Source organism: Ambystoma mexicanum, chromosome 10 (genome assembly GCF_040938575.1).
Source record: "Ambystoma mexicanum isolate Mex_15411 chromosome 10, UKY_AmexF1_1, whole genome shotgun sequence".
In the NCBI taxonomy this organism is placed as follows: domain Eukaryota; kingdom Metazoa; phylum Chordata; class Amphibia; order Caudata; family Ambystomatidae; genus Ambystoma; species Ambystoma mexicanum.
In genome coordinates this window covers 524,211,963-524,231,266 of record NC_090932.1, presented here as the reverse complement: position 1 = coordinate 524,231,266, position 19,304 = coordinate 524,211,963, and the positions used below count along the sequence as shown (strand labels likewise).

The window sequence follows — 19,304 nt, the reverse complement described above, 5'->3', positions numbered from 1 at the left end:
GGCCTACTGCCCTGGCTGCAGCGCAGTGCTAGGCCTCAATTTCAAAATGGCTGCTGTCTTCTAAAATGGTGTTTCACTCCCAGCGTAATCTATACCCAAACATATAGTAGCCTCCCCAAAATGCAGCTTATACCAACACCACCCTCTCCCTATGACCTCCGCAAGCACCTTCGACAGACTCTTAGGCCTTCGCCTCATCTGGAAAACCTCTTGGGGGCCTGGGATGATCAATGCCGCTCCCCAAAATTGCCCCCTTCGTTAATCCCACATTAACAAACTGCCAAGTCTTTCTTTGTCCTCCTTCTCCATTTTCTCAGTTTCAAACTTCTCAGCTATCTGATACGGCCATGTTCCCTTCTTGGGCACCCATGCTTTGTCCACAGAGCGCACACTTTCCCCTGCTTGTGCATACTGCTGTTGGGTACACGTGGGATATATACACACCCCATCTCCTGCTAGGTCAACCCAGTGTTCATCATAGTTCTCGGAATTTGGCGGGGGAATGGTGACCGTGTCTGGGGGGGGTGAAGGCGCTGCTCTATCCTAACCATGCAGGGCATGCTTGGGTCATCTGTTTGTACCTGGCTGTCTTTTGTACCTCGAGAGTGCCATGTACTCCAATTGAAACCATCATCATTGCACCGCTAGGCATTGTTTTGACACAGCATCAAAGTCCCATCTGGCATGTGCAGAAGATCACCAACACAAACACTATCACTGGTACCAGTATTTTCACTACCGCCCCCATCCATGATGGTGCCCAGGAAAAAAGGTAATCAAACCAGTCACTTTTTTGTATGCCGACCTCTGTTTGCATGTGGGTGGTAAGCATGTTCAGGGCCTCTATTATTTGTGTACGAGACTCGTTGGCTGTGTCATTTCGGGGTATGTACATGCAACACGAATACCAGATTTTTTTACAGACACCTCCTTCCATTGCAGTAAGCAAATCCACCTTGTAGCAATTCTGCAGTGTCATCATTTCAGCCTTTACTGCGTTCAACCCTTGTTCAATGTCATTTGCCAACTCTAGGATTTCTCAGCGGACTATCTGAAGCCATTTGGCATTGGTGGCTGCTTGTATCCCTGGCACTAATAACAATGCAAAGAATGTCTCTTCCTTGTTATACAGTCTTTATTGATCTGTTATTTCTTTCAGCAGCTGTGATGAGTCTTAAAACAGATAATTGGATCTCTGCTTTCTGCACAATATTTCCTTCTTTTTCTTCTCTGGCAGGATACGGAATATGGGGGTGGTGGTGACTCATGGTGGAGACATCTGGCACTGGTGTAGTCGTTGGGGCGAGCAATGTCCTTGGTCCCACTATTAAGTGTACTTCAAGGACCGCAAGGGGAACATAGTGCAGCGCTGCCAGGGAGCAGGTGCCCCTCCATAATGGTGGGAGGTGCAGAAATGCTTGCTGAACACACACCCAGTAATTGTCCATCATCGCAGCTGTCCCTTTCTAGAGGTCTGGGATGTATAATGTCTTGTTGCATTTGTTGTTGGCCCCCACAAAGACGCTTCCCTCATTGTAGAAAAACAGTTCATATTCTTCTTGCTTCTGCACCCTCACTGGCTTCTCCATTGCCTCAATACACGCGAGCTTTGCCACATGCTCACTCCGATATTCTCGGCACACATTGTTCACCCTTTTGTTAACTTCTTCACCAAATCCCATGAGGCCTCCTGCCATGCAGCTCATTGTAGTCTCTTGCCACCTGTTTCCACAAACTTTACACCTTCCAACGTCAGGTATGGCCTTTGTTAACACTGTATGCTTTTGGGATTCCAAAGGTCCTTCTCATCCTGTGGTGCATGGCCCTGAAATTCAATAATGTGTGCAATTGGTAATAAGTTGCACAGTGTTGGTAATTGAGCTCGTACCTGTGCTATCTCTGGATATTCGGAAATACTGGGCAAAGAGAAATATGTGGACAGTTTGGCAGCCACATCTGCAGCGGTCTTACTGAGTGAAACCTCACCTGTATCATTGGTATGGGCGGTGCATTTCACCACCGCCGTCATGCACGGCTGGGAAAGCACTTTGATCAGTTTGTCCAATAATGCTGCATGTTGTACTGGGGACCCGTCAGCCCTTCTAAACCCTCTCCCTCTTCCATCGTGCAAGCCCTAAATGCACCATTGTGGTGATATAGGTAGCATCAGAGTAAATAGTTAGGCGGCACCCCAGGGACGCTAGAAGCGCTTTAATAAGCACTACGAGTTCTGCTGCTTGAGCTAACTAGTGCATGGGCAGTCTTTTTTGCACCATCACCTCATACTCTCCGTCCACTAGGCAGACAACTGCTGCACCAGTATGCCTTAAGCCTGTCCCCTGGTTAATAGTTCCTGACCCGTCAACAAAAAGACCCCACCCACCTCCTTCAAGCGGGATGTCTTTTGCTTTTGGCATATCTTCTTCCTCCCCCTCAAATGTCACACAGTCATGCCTTGCAAGCTCTTCTTCAGTACACAGTTCTGTTAAGAAAGACGCAGGATTTACTATCTTGCATTGCACTATGTGGATATTTGAACTGGACAAAATGACCTCAGCATGAATCCAGCATTCTGCTGTAAAGGGCCACTGTCTTGTGGCCCATTGTGCCTTTGTGGGTAAGTACTGCTGTCATCATCTGACCATTAGAATGGGAGAACAAATACAACTCTTGGGTATAGTCAGGGGTTGCTAGCACTGGAGCAGTAGAAATGAGCCCTTTCAATTCATTGAAGCTAGTGAGCATGTCTTCCGTCCAGACTAATCTTGTTATCAGTCTTTTGTACCTTCTTAAGGCCTTAAAACGGGGGCATGGTATAAGATGCATAGTCTAGAATCCATGCTCTACAGTATTAACACAACATTAGGAACCTCTGCATTTCCTTGACAGTTTTGGGCTTGGGAGCACTGTGCATAGATGCAGCACGTTCTAGTATTCTTTTCTTCCCACTGACAGATATCAATTGTGCCAAGTAGAGAACTTCCTGGAGACATTATTACAACTTTGCTTTGCCTACCTTGTACCCTTTCTATGCTAACAGCTGCAAGAAACCGACAGAGTCACTTCCGCACTGTTGTTCCTTGTCCCTGCACACTAGCAGATTGTCCACAGATTGAATGATAGTACTGGGCACTTGGATGCTTCCTAAATCAGCATGTAATATGTGTTTAAAGATACTAGGTGATTCACAGTACCTTTGTGGTAATCTTGGGTGTACAAACCACATTCTGCCACACGTAAACACTGTGCGGTATTGTGAGTCTGGGTCAGGGATATGGAAAAGAAGCATTCTTTAAATCTGCCCCTGTGAAATGGTTACCTTCCAGAAATGATCGCAGGGTTAGACATTACAGGAAATTCCACCAGTACAATTTCATTTAAGTGGCAGAGATCCTGGGTCATTCTCTTTCTTGCCCCTTTTGCCTTTTTATCGGGTATATAGCCGTGTTGCACAGGGAGTTGGAGGGCACAATACTCCTGTGATTTAGGAGTGCAAAAATGGTGTCTCGTGTTCCGTCCTCTGCTTATTTGGACAGTGGATATTGTTTTACTCGGGGCAATACCGCACCTGGATTGAGTGTGATCAGTACGGGTGCCACTCCCTGCAAGAGCCCTACATCGTGGGCACTGGCTGTCCATGGTCCTCCAGGGACTTGCTCGAAATCTTTCCCTGTGAAGGATTGCAGGGTGACAAGGGCCATCAAAGTACATTGCAATCTACGGTATTTGTTAGGCAGAATCCTGTGCAGTTCCCTTGGGGAACAGTGCAAGAAGATTAAGACTACAGGAGTAAGCAGTAAACCCAATTGGTGGCAGTCTGCACCACCCAGATTTACCTGGTAGCTGTGGCTGAGCAGTCAGACTTCTCTCAAGATGAGTAGGGCAGTATACAGAGAATACACAATAGGGCTAAAAACACAGTAGAGCAAGCAAACCCTGACCAGAGCTTGGTATAAAAAGTATATAATTATTTATTTAAAACACACTTTAGGAAATACACTAAGCACTCTAAATCAAAGCAAGCTCAAACACAGTCAGATAAAGTATATACACCTCCCTTAATAATTATTAGACAAGTCTAGGTCAAAACACCACTATATGTAAAAACAGATGTGAGCGCGTAACTTAGATGGCACTCCAATGATTAAGTTAAAGGGAGAGAAAAAGGCAGGTCGTGAAAATAAAACAGTTCCCAACACTTTTATAAGACCACAGCAAGTTAGTGAAGGCAGAGTCTACTGTAGAGCCAAAGTTCATAGGCCAGGCCCACTTTAAATGGAGCAAGGCGAAATGTGCCCAAGATCACACAGTTTAGAAAGCACTCAAGTCTTTGCAGAAATGTTCAAAGGAGGTTGGTTTGATGCGAAAGATAAAGTTAGAAGGTCTGGGGCCAACCCAGTTGGAAAACCAAGGATTTAAGGGTCACCTTTAGCAATCCGCAGAAAGGGAGGCCAGGCGGAACACAGTACCTTAAAGAGTGAGGAAGCTCCAGCGGTGGCAGTTATTCCTGGCAGCGGGTGCAGTTTGTGGTTTCGACCAGGGGAAGAGAAGATCTCATCGAGGAGGAAACTTGTAGTCGTTGCACTGCCCAGGGAAGAGACCAGTCGCAGAGTTTGTCGGTTAAAAGGTGCGTTCCTTTTATTCGCAGTCACAGTGGTGAAGCTTGGCTATCCGGCCGCCGGGGTGCTTGGCATGGGCGATTCGACCAAGGGACGTCCTGGAAGGCGAATGGCAAACTGGTTGTCCCCACCAGCTCAAAGGGAGAAGACTCTTACAGCAGAAGATCTTCTCTTGTTGTCGGGAAAGTGCTGAGGTTGTTGCAGTGGGGCTCCACCGGTGGTGTCGTCGTTGCAGATGGCTCAGCTTCTCCCCTCTTCGGATTTCTTAGGTCTTGTGGTGACTTCTCAAGTTCCAGTCCCCAAAGCCCTGCTTTTATGCAGAAAAACCCCATTCAACAGCCTAGCTGTCACTCATACATGCTAAGTGGTGAGCCGGGTGGCTCACCACTGGGCCAATCAGAACAGAGTGCGACTTGAGTTGCTAAGGCAACGCAGTCCAGGGTGCCAATTGGCCCAACCACACATCCTGTGGAACCCAGACAGAGTGGCACCATTTGGAGGGCTTCTGTGGAGAAGCCCGCCAAAAAGTGGAACAAAGGGCCCGACCTTGGTTGGAGTTACAGAGACGGACACAAACGCCATTTTGGAAAAGAGTTCTGGTGAAAAGACCCAACCAGTGATTTTATATTAAATAAATAAACCAGCGGTATCTTTAACATTGCACCAAAAAGTGGTGCGTTTAAAATGAATGGGAAAATCCCATAGGAAATATTCCGGTGGAATATTTCACGTGGTAACCACTGCCACCAGCCAGAAACTCGGCAAGCGGGGACTGGACAGTGCCCCCTTGGAAACAGACCCAGCGGCAATCTAATTAACCCCTTCCAGTACTTCCACAATATGATGGTTTGTACTGGTTCTGTTCACAATTTTGGACTAGTAAATCCAATGGTGACTTTACATGCCCAGGGAGACAGTAGTCCGTCCCAGGGTTTGGAGTCTATGTTTGGGGGTCACTATGACACCCCTGTGTTACTGCACTGAGGGTGCTGTGTAATGCACACAACAAAACAGATGATACCCTATGGAGTAAAAGACCCCATAGCCCATAAGCACACAATAAGTCTAAGACATACCTCAAATCATGCCTAAGAGTGGGAGGAAAAAGAGTCTCACTCTTAGCAGGAGAAAAAAAACAAACCCCAAAAATCCAGCAAAGCTGCTGGGGGACTCACTAGGTTTGGGAAATTAGCCTTATAAGAGAATTCTCCCTAACAGTATTGCATCATGATCTCACAGGGAATGCAAATAGCTAGCCCTATTTCTCCATCATCCACCCGATCCTCAAACAATTCTGCATCTGTTACTTCTTTTAGGGGTAGCATCGACTCAATATACAACACAGTGTGCTACTCGCACCCATCTAAACCCATTCCAACAATAACAATCCTTTTCATCGACACAACCAAGCCTTGCAAATCTTTTGAAAGTTGGTCCCTGCCACAAGCTCTGGGGTTACAATGGGCCTAAAGAATAAATCAGATGGTATCTGCCAACATGCTTTACCAATTTATGGCACTGCATCAAGTAAAACTGTGATCCATACAAAAACATATCAGGATCAACAGGAATGCCACGAGCCACCACCTCCTCATCTCTGGCCTGTATTATCACCATCGTCCTTATAGCACACATTCCTGGGGTGGCACATATTATTCCTCGATCTGTGAAGGAGATGGTCATGTTCAATTCGTTCAGGAGGTCACGCCCTAACAAATTTACTGGATATAATAAGAAGATTCAATGCTCCACTTTTCCTCCTATTTTAATGGCTACATCTTCTGTGTACAGAACTGTTGCGATAGCCCCAGAGAAGCCTTGCGTGTCGAGAGTTTCACCTGATAGTGGGAAGTTTCCCTCACTGATGCATGAATTAGTGGCACCCGTGTCGACCATAAAGATGAATTGCTAATTTTCTATCTCAGTGCCCAACAAGGGTTCCTCATCAGGGTGGGTAGTCATGGACATGACTGTGCCTGCAAGAGCTTTATGTGGGCTGTCCGAGTCATGATATGTATTGGTACATGGAAACGTGAAAGGGTTACCTCCCAGGACACTTATCCCCCGATAGGGAGCCACCGTTCCAATTGGGATGGTGTTATTTCCGGGCATTGGACCAGCGTATGTTTGTTTCAGCGGTGTGGCTTGCATGTGAGTGGTAGATGGGAGAGGCAGCTGCATCTGTGGGGGCCATGGTGATAACTGCATGTATGCTTGGTGTATTTCATCTGGTATGAACGTCGGCATCGGGGGCACAGGGAAGTGTTGTTGTTGTACTGGGCCTGCGGGGGTGTATGGATCGTATCCCGCTCCCATTCTGCTTCTACATTCCCCCACAAAATGACTCCACTTGCCACATCTCAAGCACTGAACTGGTCCTGCTCCCCCACTCGGCTCCATCCCTTCAAATCCACCTATGCCCCCCTACCACCCTGAAACCCCCCTCTTCCATGCTGCTGACCTCAATGATATAACTCAGAATACTGTGGCTGAGGTCTACCGCTCCATTGCCTTGTCCTCCACCTGGCCAGAACGCTGCTATTCTTGTGTCCATTCGTGCTGCTGCCTGCTCTGCTGAATCTGAATCTGACAACGTTTGATGTTAGCCATAAACGTACATTAACAAGGGGGGGTCCTGGGAGTCCCTCTGCCAGACATTAGTCCTGGTTATGAGAGACTTACCCAGAGTCTTTAGCTCACTATCTTTCACAGAAAAGAAATATCCCAAACATATCAGTCTTTGTCCTGCCCTGGGGCAGTCCAGCACTGAAATGCTAGGCAATTCCCTCTGAACAAGAGTACCAACAGCATCCCCAGACACATGTTTCGGTCTGGTTAGATCTCATCAGTAGGGAGAAGCTGTGCCTCTCTAAGAATAGTGAGCAAGGGGTCCACATCTGGATTCCCCTAGTAACTGGGGGTGAGACCCAAAGTTACTTAAATATGCAAATTAACAAGGGGTGTCCTGGGAGTCCCTCTGCCAGACATTAGTCCTGGTTATGAGAGACTTACCCAGAGTCTTTAGCTCACTATCTTTCACAAAGAAGAAATATCACAAACATATCAGTCTTTGTCCTGCCCTGGGGCAGTCCAGCACCAAAATGCTAGGCCATTCTCCTCTGAACAAGAGTACCAACAGCATCCCCAGACACATGTATCGGTCTGGTTGGACCTCATCAGTGGGGAGGCGCTGTGCCTCTCTAAGAATAGTGAGCAAGGGTTCCACGTCTGGATTCCCTTAGTAATTTAGGGTGAGACTCAAAGTTACTTAAATATGCAAATTAAGAAGGGGGTCCTGGGAGTCCCTCTGCCAGACATTAGTCCTGGTTATGAGAGACTTACCCAGAGTCTTTAGCTCACTACCTTTCACAGAGAAGAAATATCCCAAATATATCAGTCTTTGTCCTGCCCTGGGGCAGTACAGCACCGAAATGCTAGGCCATTCTCCTCTGAACAATAGTACCAACAGCATCCCCAGAAATGTCTTTCAGTCTGGTTGCACCTCATCAGTAGGGAGGAGCTGTTTCTCTCTAGGAAAAGTGAGCAAGGGGTCCACGTCTGGATTCCCCAAGTAACTTAGGGTGAGACCCAAAGTTACTAAAATATGCAAATTAACAAGGGGGGGTCCTGGGAGTCCCTCTGCCGGACATTAGTCCTGGTTATGAGAGACTTACCCAGAGTCTTTAGCTCACTATCTTTCACAGAGAAGAAATATCCCAAACATATCAGTCTTTGTCCTGCCCTGGGGCAGTCCAGCACTGAAATGCCAGGCAATTCTTCTCTGAACAAGAGCACCAACAGCATCCCCAGACACATGTTTCAGTCTGGTTGGACCTCTTCAGTGGGGAGGCGCTGTGCCTCTCTAAGAATAGTGAGCAAGGGGGTCCATGTCTGGATTCCCCTAGTGACTTAGGGTGAGACCCAAAGTTACTTAAATATGCAAATTAACAAGGGGGGTCCTGGGAGTCCCTCTGCCAGACATTAGTCCTGGTTATGAGAGACTCAGAAGATGTAGTACAACAGAAAGACCACGGTCATTAAGAAACCCAACTTGATCAATATCTGATGAGGATATGTCCTGTAAACTTGCTACTTCCTCTAGGATTGTTAACACACTCAATCTATTCAAGGTCATATGTCGGAAATGGAGCAGCACGACATTTTAAAATTAGCCTACGGTGCTTGTTGAGCTTCTGCTAGAATTCAGGAGAATCTTGAGCCAGAGAGGCAGGATCACGAACTTGCTCTCTTCTCTGTGTGTTCATTGTGGTGACTAAGGGAAGTTGGATGCCCATTCGGAAAATCAAACTTAACAAGACGCGATGGTGTAGCCAAATCAAACTGTCTTATATTTTCTCTAATCAAAATGTCCATTTTGGTCGACTTAATATAGTTCTGTACTATTTGGGCAATTTGGTCTTGTAGATCATGTGTGTCATCTTGGTTTCTTGGTAGATTTGTTTGATATCGAGCTGACCTCAATTCTAGGTCGCCTGAGAGCAATCGTGATATGTTTCCATCAGCATCACTAGAAGCTCTATCATGGGCTGGAGTAAGTCACAGGGTTTCTTAGCATGCATATCAATATTCGCTCTCATTTTAACTGCTTCATTATTATATGAATCCAAATCTTTGTTCTGACCACTAGCATCTATACTGTCAGCTGTTCGAAGAGTGGTAAGATCAATGGATTATATGGGCTACTTTCTCGCTTGTACACCTACAGTCAAATTCGAACTACTACAAATATTCACAATGTATTCAACTGTGTTGTAATCTGTTAATCAACAACAAACAAAACAATAATTTCCAAACCCCAAACTTTCTTGTGGAAAAACAAGAAGTCCCTATTCATAGAGATCTACTGATCTACTTATCTAATTATCTGATGCATAATTTAAATGTACAGTTCGAATCTATGTCACACGTACTTATTGAGGATACAATAAGCAGGTGCATTAGTTAATTATTACTTAATGGTAACTGAATGTAAAAGGAGGACAAAGCCATGAAAGCAGTGGACTATCATTATGGGAAAAGGTTGACATCCCATTATAGGAGAAACTTGTGGTTATAGAAATGTTAGAAGCTAAAATGCAAAATATTGTATTTCTTTTTGATGGCAGACTGCAGAAGAAGGATAAGTGGCTATGGGTGCAAAATATGCACTTACCCAAACTAATTTGTTTATTGGACAGGTTGAGGAAGCACAGGCATTGGTATTGAAGATGATCACATATTTAAATGTTTAATTGTGAAAGATACTTCACTGGCATCTTTTTTATCTGGAGAGGCAGATAACAAGAATTATTCAGGTACTTGGGTTCTTAAATGATAATTTGGTATGAGCTACACTCTTACATGTAGACAGTCAGAAATAACATCTCGATCTGAAAATTAAGATAATTAATAATAAGATAGAAAAATAAACATTCTGCAAAACTAGTTAAAACCAACAATACCTACGGTAATCAGCAGAATTCAGGTGGGAGAATTGCTTTGTTAATTGTTCAGCACGGTTTAATGCATTGTGATCATTTATACACCTATCTGTGCGTTGTATCCTTTTAGGTGTAGTAGCTCTTCTTCCGTGTTTGAGGAAAGTTGGCAGTGATTTTCTATACCATGAATTTGTTCCGTCTGTGTGCGTGAGAAGCAGGCACTGGTAGTGCCAATGTTTATTAATGTTATGTACAAATGAGAGAAGAGTTCATGTAGCTGTTTGTGGTATAGATGTACTATTTGCATGAAGGAAGCAGGCTGTGATGATACTGTACTTGCCACCGTTGTTCTGCCTGCAAGTGGGGGACACATGCACTAGAAATACAAGTCCTATTATCTCTGCAATAAAGAGTAAATTGACTGGTAATTCCTGCAGTGCACTTATTCAGTTTGAAAGAGAGCTTAGACGGCTTTTTTTGTTTCAAGGCCATCCATACGACTGCGCATTCGCAAACTCGCCAACCATTCATCTCCTAGCCTATACCCACAGTGGCACTCATGCAAACTCTGCATCCATTCAGTAAACCACCCATCCACCCATAAATTCAGCAACCATTCAACACCTCAACACTCCAACGTCCGCTCAGTTACCCATTGTTCCATGCACTTATCACATCCTTCACTCACTGAGTGAATAATAAGCAAAAGCATTCACTTATACAAGAAAGCCCGAACTATTGGATTTTGTCACAAAAGGCAGCAACAAAGCATTCAAACAACCATAAGTGAAGATCCAAAAACCCGTTTTTTTTCTGGGACTCAAACTCAAAAGGAAACGCGAGGATCAGCAAAGGTAGGATAGGTCCTGAAACCTACTTGGTATTCCGCAAAAGACCACGCCCCCAAAGGGACTGTATACACCCTGGGCCCTACCTGTGGAGTTGCAGACAGTTGCACTCCTCACCCATAGCTCCCTCAGGGTTAGAAAATGTCTTATCGGACAGGTGCGCAATTTAAAAGGCGGTCAATAAAAGAAAAACTCTGTAAACAAGGAGGATTGACATAGATTTTGTTAAAGGGGCTAAAGGGCCGATTCAAATCCCTACTTGTGACTGAATGCCATCTGTGAGGGGATATTAGACTGAGCTTTTAACAATTTTTTATACAAAATGATGATGCTAGTTCTAGCTCAGAAAGTGTGATCTGCTAATCAGACCTCACTTTTTCATAATGTACCGGGCTAACAGTATAGTGCAAACATGACTCTTTGCTGGGAAAGTCTTCTGGCAGCTGCCTTGTAGTTTGGCAACATGGCTGTTACAGAGTAACATATGCATTCCTGTAAACAGCCTGCTGGAACCCAAAGTTACAACAGCCGTGGGCTGCTCTTAACTGTGGTCAACCTTGATCCAAATTATACATAATTATAAACCTGCAAGGCCTGGTGGCAGTTTAATCAATACATACATATAACCCGTATTTGTATTGATATGTTTACCCATAGGAAAATACATTTCTTCTGGCCAAAAACGTTATTGATGTAGTTTTGCTAGGTGGGCTCCTAGTCACTCTTTAAACTGTCAGGGCATTTTGCGTATTAGGATATACTCCCACGGGGAAAGGAGTGGACCAGTGCTTCAAAGTTAAGCTCTGCCAGGACAATGGAGAGGTCACACCAGGGTTCTAATAATTCTGTCTCTTTGATGCAAGGCAGCAGAGGAGAGTGAGGAGTTAGAATAGCTCAGGACAGAAGTCCAGTCAGGAGGAGGATCCCACCATCTTGGAATCTCTTAGGGCACTCACACATCCTGTGCCCCCTATGTATTTCCTGCTGACAAAACACTCTGGGAATTACATCACCACTAAAAGACTCTTGTTGTATCAGTCAGGATTGGACCCTTACAGAAGGTTTGAAAAGGTCCATCCGATGTTGCCAGATAAGTATACAGGAGACTGAGAAACTCCGTTAAGTTGAATCACCTTTGGACATCAGAAAAAAAAAGTTTCATCTGGAGCTTTCTTTGGGTACAGTATGTCCAAAGTCCTCTGCCATTGAAGTAAACCTAAACTCTTTCAAGAAAGGAGCAAGACCTTTCCCCAACCCATCACAGTGGGCCATTTGGGTGAACTGCTGTTTGGACCTGGCCTGCCTGCTGCCTGAACACTATTAACAAGGGTTGTGCTCACTGGAGGTGACCGCCACTGCAAGTGCTAGATGACATCCTTCCTCGCTTAGAGCGCTAGATGAACGACTCCCCATATTCTTAGGTGGTCTCCCAGCAAACAAGAAGCAAAGGAACAGCTCTGGGCTCTGTTTCTTACCTCAAAGTGCTTTTAAGCTGACTCAACTGTTTTGTAATCATTTTCTATCCAGCGCTGGGCCCCTGGAGCTTCCTGTTGGGGGTGTGTCCTGGCCCCCATGCGGTCCCGTAAGCCCCCATCCTGTAAGGAACACACACTGCACACGTCCTTACAGTTCTGGCATCCCGGTCGCTCTCCTGTGGCTGGGAACGCCCCGTTTATTTATACAACACGCGGCGGCGTGCAACGTCACGACGCCGCGTGCGCGTTCCATCACGGGGCAGCGCCACACTCCTCCTTTTTCAGGAGGACACACAAATGCTTTTAACGTACACTGCAAACCACTAAAACAATTAACTAATACGTTTCACCACACTTGCCTAACACCCCTTTAATGTCAGCCACCCGGATCCCTTCACTCAGGTTGACCAACCAACTGTCCCAGCACGTAATCACTGAGGTAAGCGGGTTTCCCTCATCCAGCCCTCTGGGGATACCTCCCGCTTACCTCCGGCACAGGAAGTCCTTCTGCAGACGTCCCCCGGACAGGGGACCCAGGTGTGGTGGAGGGAACTCCTCCATCTTCGGGTATTTCCACACTGCCCCTCCCTGCTCAAATCAGATCTTCCTGGGATCTTTTTTGAGGTAACTGTATTAAGCAGTAGCATCAAACAGTTGGCCTTGCCAGCGTTATTTCTAAGCAGTCTTCTGAGAGGCAATGGCTTAATTGCGGCTTTAAATGTGCGACTGCTGTAATGAAAAAGCCTCAGGCAAGTTTACCTTGAGCCATCTGATTTATATCTGTGCCCTGCAGTGACGTATCGTTAAACGAAGAATTGGCAAGGCCATCAATGTTGGCTTGTGTATAGGTATTACATAGGCATTTGCCAGGCACTGTTATCATACGTTGAGGCACTGACACCATTTTGCAGCTGTTGCTATCTTATGGCTAGGTAGTGCCATTATGTCTGTGCCTGGCAAACGCCTGTTTTATGCCTAGACAAAAGCAAAACTGTTGACTTCATCAATGCTTGTTTTAAGTTGTTCTCGAAAAGACCTCTGAACGGTAGGTATCCCCTTCCCTCTGCGAAGAATATGCAGATCAATCCTGTCAGGGTTATGTTGAGAAAGGAGACCTGCAGAGAAGGCATCCCTCATTGTTGCTGAGGACACCCTTGGGAATGGATGTAGCTAGAACGTTCCAGCCATGTTGACAGGGAACCAGGTGACCAATATCAGGGGGAGCCAGAGCATGCTGATTTTAATTGCATCCTGCATCGATACCATGCCTGACCCAACATAGCTGCTCTTCTTCTTGGAGCTCCTGTAAGTGAAGTCACCACTGAACTTAGTGCCACTGTGTATGCACGACGAGCAGTCAGAGCCTCGTTCATGCAGAGTGGAGCAAAAGTAATTCAGGGCATTACAATCATTATTAGGGAGCTCCAGATCAGGTAAGCTTTGCAGTGCCCTGCTCTCACTAAATATCTTTTTTTATTTTTTTTAATTTTTTTTATTTTTAATTTATAAACTTTATTGAGTAGAATTGTAACTGAACAGTGAAGACTTTGCTGCATAGTAAACTGCAATGCATGTAAATTGGTGCATACAAAATTAGAAGCACAATTTATCTGTTGCAAATGCAGTATGCGAAAGGATTCCAACCTGAACAAAGGATTTTTTATCTTGTGCGATAGCTAACAGTTGCACACCAAGATGTTACACAATTTATTTACCACTGCACAATTAGGAAAATCAAAAATATTGCACGTTCAGCTCGGCCGTTTCTTTCCAAATGTAACATTTTAGATTGTTAACATCATACATACTTATTAGCATGTGTCTTTCGAAATATAATTTCAGTAACGCAAACAAAATTAAATTATGTTCACGTGGAAAGCAGCTCATTTTCTAAAAACAGATTTGATAATGTTTCCATGAGGACCATTTACTCAGACCTTGGTATTGAATTTACATGTCCATTAATATGCACAACATCGTGTTGGTGGTGCCCTTCATCAAAAATCCCAAATATCCTCCATGTCAGACTCTGAAGCCATATCAGTGATGGTGAAGTCTGGGACCTCTGTGCCGTTACACTTCTCAACGCCATGGCCAGTGTTTTCTTTCCACTGCAACCAAGACTGATACAGCTTTTCCTGGGCATCGTGCAGCTTCTGGTTGACACTGTTCACGTTCTTCCTGGCATACTCCATCAGGTCAACAGTATGGTGGAGCTGAGATACAGCTTCCTGACTCCTTAATTTTGCAGCTTGCACACCGCTGATAGCTCGCTGGTAGGTACGTTTGTGGACTTTAGCAGACAAGGACCCAAGTCGAAGATAGCAATTTGGCTTCATTGTCTCTATTGAACAGTTTTTATTTGCAGCTTCCTCTGCCAAATCTTCCTCAGTAAGTGGAAAATATTGGTCTACTAGATTCTCAGATTTGGTGAGGGCACTTTCTACACCATGGTTAAAAATGTTCACCACATGGCTCCCCAGAACTGTATTAATACTGCCGTTCGCAACAGACTTGCTCATTTCCACACCTTGATGCACAGCTTCTTTAGTCAGGTCGACTACACCAGTTATTGTATGGGCGACAGTATCTTTAGCACCAGTTACTGTGCCAGATAATACAGCTTTGGCACCAACTACAATATTAGAGGCTCTAGAGACTAACTTGTCCGATGGCTGATAAAATATTGGCAGCCTCTCTTCAATTTTGTCCAGTCCGATGCATGCATAATTATTGGCAACTGAAATTTGAGGCTGCATCTTCTGGAAGATTGGCATTGCACGTGTGAGTGCCAGGGCTGTGATGGTCACCACTCCTTTCTCCGCCACCTCACAAACAGATCGCAGATAAGGGTGATTCTCCTTGGTGTTGGCATAAACTGAGGAAACCAGGTTATAGGCAGAGCTTACCAGGGGTAGGCTAGCCATCCGCAATAACGCATTCTGCCGAGGCTCAGCTTCTAAAGAAGACATGGTCTGACTTCAGACCCAACCAACCAGAAACGCGTTTGCCCCATAGAGCTCTAATAACACATCTCTCACTAAATATCTAAGTGTTGACTGAGACTAATTTGCCTTTGGCATGCTGCAGTAGTAAATGTAAGTATTGCCCATCACCTAAAGATAGGCAGAGAACACAAACATATGATGAGGCATTTAGAACGTTCTACATCACCGCCTCCTGTGGCCCCTTCTGACATGTTTTGAGACAAAGTTCAGAAAGTAATTGAGGCCACTGTAGAAGCACTACTAGTGAAGATGGAAATGGCCATTTTTCCCAATGTTCCCCCAAAGAAACTCGAAGAGATAGATGAGCTACCTGCAAACATGCCCAACTCTGGATGACAATGCACTGACATATGTATGCAAATGCACATCAAGAGAGGCAATGACAGGCTACAGGGCCTATACATGCTAGTATTTGGATAGTTCATATCAATAGACTCACTCTATATCATAGGATATGGGAATCAAGCAACTGAAGACCCTGGGGCTGAATCAGGCCTTTGGGTCCTCTAAGAGGTAAAACATTCTCTGTTCACAGAGTGAAAGGAAGCCAACATAACTGGTGTTCCATGCCTCCTGGTGACACTGTTTATTTATTTGTTTGTTTGTTTATTTATTTAGTATGGCGCTCAAAGCCCAGGGGTAACAGGGCGCAACAGAGAACAGGAAAGTAAGATTACATAAAAACTGAGTTGCAGGATAAGGCACAGGTGATTATAAAGCATAGCATTATATTTCGTAGACTCTGGGGGGAGGACATATTTACATGAATATACACAGTTAATTACATTGCGGTGGGTCAATTAAGGAATGTACATATATACAGTCAGGTAGTCAGGTAACACTATGGGCCTAATCCACAGAGCGTTTTCCAATGGTGTTTTGCCATTATAAAACACTTCTGTGAATTAGGCCCATATGTCAAACTTGGCATGAGTACATTATTTGATGACCCAAAAAGATCCTAAATAATGCAAAACTAAGAGTAAAGGAAGCCTTTTTAAATACCCTCTCTGAAAAAAGAGAGGAGGAAATGTTGAAACACAGAACAAGACAGGCATACAGGCATACATGTTAATAACACCTACACTGAGCATGGCAGAGATTCTTAAACTGGTCCCTGGTAAGCAATCTTGATCTATTCTTATGTGGGTACAAATCAATTTGCTGCCATTGAACTCTGTAACGGGTAGCTGGAGCAGTGTTCAATTTGCCAAAATGACTTTCCTTGGCGAACACGGAGAAATAGGTACGTGCATGAAATGTATGTGTTTTGCCCTTTGTATGTGCAAGAACGGAAATATTGCTGACCCCTTCATGGAAAACAAGTGCCATAAGGCAATATGATTTTCTGTATATGTTATGGTTAATAGATCTCACTAATTGTTACTTTGTTGTTCTTCTTTTGTCAGGGCCACTAAACACCAGATCTTAATTTACCATCAGTAAAAGGTGAAGCAATTAATAATATGCCCTCCTATGCTCTCTCCGGATGCATGTCTTTACTTCTTCTGCATTCACTTCACCATACACTCACTGCGTCACCTTTACCTCTTCATACCTTTACTTTTCCTGTCTTTCACTTCTTCTAACATTCACCTAGTCATTACAGGGGGTGAACCCCGGCAACACCCTTCTTTTCTAACCCAAATTATTTCCCCTACCCCCTCCTTGATACCAACCCTAACCTTACAGCTCACCTTAAGATACTGATTGCCATCTTGACAACGTGAAGAAGCATATAAAGTAAAGGTAAGGAGAAGTACATGTATCAAGAAGTAAATGTCTGACAAAGTGAATGCAGAAGAGTAAAGTGTAGAGGAAGGATTTTAGGCAAGGTACAGGGGATACCTTTTATCCTACTAGCTTCTGAATGAGGAAGAACATCTGCATTTATTTTATGATTTGCATGGGAAGAAACCTACATTTTCTCTGTTCACTTCAAGTTTTTAGTTGGAAAGTAGTGTGGCGATGGGTCTTTTTAGAAGAATAAAGTTCTATTTTATTGTTACTTCTAAACTATTTTATTATTATGTGTATAGGAAATGTATATTATGATGGTTATTAATTTGAGCATGGAATTATATATAATTGATAGCATGTGAAGTGCAGACTAGGGTACGTTTAAAAGAATGAGGCATGATGACATATATGCTAAATTTGTAGCCGATGTTTTATTCCTTATTTCATTTACTATGAATTGTTGTATAGTGATGGATTATTAATATGAAATGAATTGTGTGATGGTTCTTCAATCTGAATGAAGTATGATGATGATAATAGAATATTCTCTATCCAAGGAGTGGAGGGAACCTGACAGACTGATGTTCCATGCAACCCAACGACAAAACATCCCTCTTAGGGTTTAGAAGAAAACTACCTGTTGAAACTTAAAATTGATGCTCTGCTGACAACCCCATTAAGGTGCATGGCTTTAGCATCTGAGGACATCACCTATTTCAATCAGATTGATAAAAAGATCAGGGCTTCCTTGAAACTTCAACCTACTTTGCAATTAAACTACAACATATGCCACCTAAATTACCCAGAACCTACAGAATGATTCTCTGGCAATGTGCATAGCTGCTGAGGAAGGCACAGATTGCTCAGAACACCTCATCAAAATGAAAAAGCAAAGACAGCTATTATCAGACAAAGCATGTGACAATCTCAAGTCGGTGGAACTGGCATCAGCATATATAGTCAGAGCTAGGAGAAAGCCCCCCCCCCTCTCAGACCTAGGAATGGGAGGGAGACTACAAGAAATGTACAAACAGTGGGCAACATCTCTGTCTGATTTGTGTTGGAGCATACTCACCAAGCTAATGGATAGAATTCTCCCAAATACCCATTCACCCAGTAAAGGGACCACCACAGATACTGAGGAACCCGAGGAAAAGAGCAGCACTTCACCAAGGAGTGGAAGACCTTCTGAAGATGGGCACAATCACAAGAGTACCATTGAATCTCACAATCTGGTATTGTACTCTATCCTACTTCTCATGTTCAAAGAGGATTCAGCCCAGTCTCCACTTATACATACCTGAATAAGTACATCCTGCACCCCACCTTCCAAATTTGATATGTGCTCTCCCATAGAAAATGGAGTTTTATGAAATCCATTGACTTAAAGGATGTGTACTTTCACATCCCTATAAGAAAAGAACACTAGGAATACCTGAGATCAGAATTGGCAAGGAACACTATCAATTCCTGCTCCTCATGTTTGGCCTGAAACATTTCCACTATGATCAGTTTATTGACCAGTTTTTATCTCTGGTCAGTTTATTCCATGCTCAAAGCATCATGATACACACGCTCATGACTGATTAATGCATGCAACACTGGCAGGACAGACAAAGAAAGATGTCAATATGTTCTCCAAGCTCCAGGAACTCACAGATCATCACATCTCAAATTCTCATACTCATAGGGGCATTCTTGAGTATTACCAGCAACATATTTGTCAGAGATTCAACATTACATTTGTTTTCTGAGAATGCAGCTGTAACATAAAGAACAAGGGCACTGCAACAGCGTGCAAAAAGAGTTACAACTACATTATCCAGAACTCCATGAACAGACATGGACGACACGCATTGACTATGGAGGATACATAATCAATGAACAATCAATGCATTTGGACTATTTACGCATGTAATATATTAAATAGATTGTACTTTTAATTATTTAGGCGTTTGTAAAACAAAGTCACACAATATAGGTGGGTTGTAATTGCAACCGAGAACAAATTAGTCTGTTTTTTATTCTCTGTCTGAAATAGTGCATATTCGGATCACATCTGGCATACAGTTGCACAAAGAACCCAGTCGGAATTACAACGGTCAAGTTGTACTGTGTTTATTGATAAAGATTAAACTAAACTGTTTGCAAACCATATGTTCAATCCATGTAA

The 19,304-nt window shown here is 44.0% G+C and overlaps 1 protein-coding gene and 1 pseudogene across 1 annotated transcript in view; both read right to left on the bottom strand.

Annotated features, from left to right (window-relative positions):
- The window catches only part of NEU4 (neuraminidase 4), an 82,267-nt gene that overhangs the window by 37,653 nt on the left and 25,310 nt on the right, over nucleotides 1–19,304 (bottom strand). The window lies entirely within an intron of this gene.
- On the bottom strand, nucleotides 9,104–15,355 carry LOC138492764 (perilipin-2 pseudogene; annotated as a pseudogene).